Genomic DNA, 2,098 nt, shown 5'->3' on the forward strand with positions numbered 1-2,098 from the left:
TGGCTCTTAAACCTGGTGTTCCCACTCCAGTATCTACCAACTGCTAATACCTCCTGGCTATGGTGGGACTAACGTCAACTTCCTCTCTCCATGCTGGGGTTGGTCATGCTTAAGCTTTCCTTAGAAGAAGGTGTAATGCCAAGCAGAGTACAAGGAGCCTCCAGACTTAGACTAGGGGAGTGTGTAAAAGAATGTCTGCACAGATTGGCTCTAAAATAATTCAGTGTGTGTTTATCTAAAATACATATACAAATGACCAATAATCACATAAAAAGATGTTCATCATAATTATTCTTTACAGAAAGGCAAATCTAAACCACAACGAAGCATCATACTGTGAACCTGAACTGACTGTAATCAAAATAACAATTGTTGGTGAGAGTGTGGATTAGTTGTGATTCTGAATTAGGTGGTAAAAATGTAGAGTGGTGCAACAGCTAGGGAAACAATGTGGAGCCTTCTGATGTAGCGCTTCTCAAAGGGTTACACCTAAAATCACCATAGTGACAGAAATTGCATTCATACACCCATACATATGCAAGGATGCACGGATACTTTATTTGTTTGTTTGTTTGTGGGTGGTACGCATGTGTCATATTAATCTGTGAAGGTCAGAAGACAGCTTGTAGGAGTTGTTTCTATTGCACTACATGGATGGTAAGAATTGGGCTTGGAATCAGAAAGTGGATAATACTGAGACATTTCAGCACCCAATGTAATATATATCGTTCAGTCATCAAAACAATGAATATCTGACATGTGCTACAATGTATATGAGCATTAAATGTCTTCCTGAGATGAGCCATATACAAAGGAAAAGTGTGTGAATCCGCTTACATAGGGCTTAATATTCCAAAGGCATACCAGTCCTCAAGTCATGACTCAGCTGCTCTGTTGAACTACCATGTGTTAAATCGACTAAACTTTTATGACATTGTATTACCAAATATATAACTGAGAAATTAAAGTTGGTTTGTTATAAGTAGATCCAGATGAATGAAAGAAGAAAAGGAAGGAAGGAAAGAAGGAAGGAAGGAGGGAGGGAGGGAGGGAGGGAGGGAGGGAGGGAGGGAGGGAGAGAGGGAGGGAGGAAGGAAGGAAGGAAGGAAGGAAGGAAGGAAGGAAGGAAGGAAGGAAGGAAGGAAGGAAGGGAGGAAAGAGAGAGAGAGAAAGAAAGAAAGAAAGTTTGCCTGTGGTGTATATGCAAGATTAGAGTCTCACAACAGTGTAATGCAGCCATGACCATTCAGGCCTTTACAGCCATTGAAGCAGGACAGTCTCCCCAAGCATGGTTGGCTACCATAAAAAGCTAAAATGTTACACTCAGGATGCGAGGCTAAGCACTGCACTCAGGGTCAGCCGCTTTGGACCCAGAGAAGAGCAAGTCTGATTGCATGCGGGTTGATGCCCCAGGTCCCGCCTCTGAGAAAAAGGTATTGGACGGGTCTGATGCTCTTTGGGTGGATGACACTTAAATGAGCATCAGTACAAAGTCCCAATTTATTTCTAATATCAGAGATCAGACCTCTACTCTTGCCTGATGCGTCTAAAACAAAAAGGGGGAACTGCAGAGAGCTGCATAATGCCGCGCCTTAAAGATGGAGCTGGTTTCCGCCTTCCACCTTCCCGATGGTGAGTGCTCTCTGTCACAAACAACTCCACATCTGGCTAAGGCTGAGGATCTGGCTTGCTTCCATGTATGTGGACCTATCTGCATTGCCCACGAGGCACGCTGGGGTTGGCTACCCAGAGGCTATATAAGCTGTGGGCTGGCTTTCCCCAGGGTCAGATGATTGTTCAAGGTTCCTGAATAAACTGCATTGAAAAAAAAAAGAAAGAAAGAAAGAAAGAAAGAAAGAAAGGAAGGAAGGAAGGAAGGAAGGAAGGAAGGAAGGAAGAAAAGAAGAGAGAAAAGAATAGATACCAAATTCAAATTAGAAGGTACTAAGTTCTTGGGAAGAACATAGCATAGGAAAATACTAATTAAAGAACACCAAGCTATTCTATTTTTGGTTGTGAGCCTAGCCTTTAATGGCTGAGCCATCTCTTGAGAACTTTGGGAGGTTTCTCCATCCCTGATTTCAAGCTGTACTACAGA

Source organism: Meriones unguiculatus, chromosome 14, assembly GCF_030254825.1.
Source record: "Meriones unguiculatus strain TT.TT164.6M chromosome 14, Bangor_MerUng_6.1, whole genome shotgun sequence".
In the NCBI taxonomy this organism is placed as follows: domain Eukaryota; kingdom Metazoa; phylum Chordata; class Mammalia; order Rodentia; family Muridae; genus Meriones; species Meriones unguiculatus.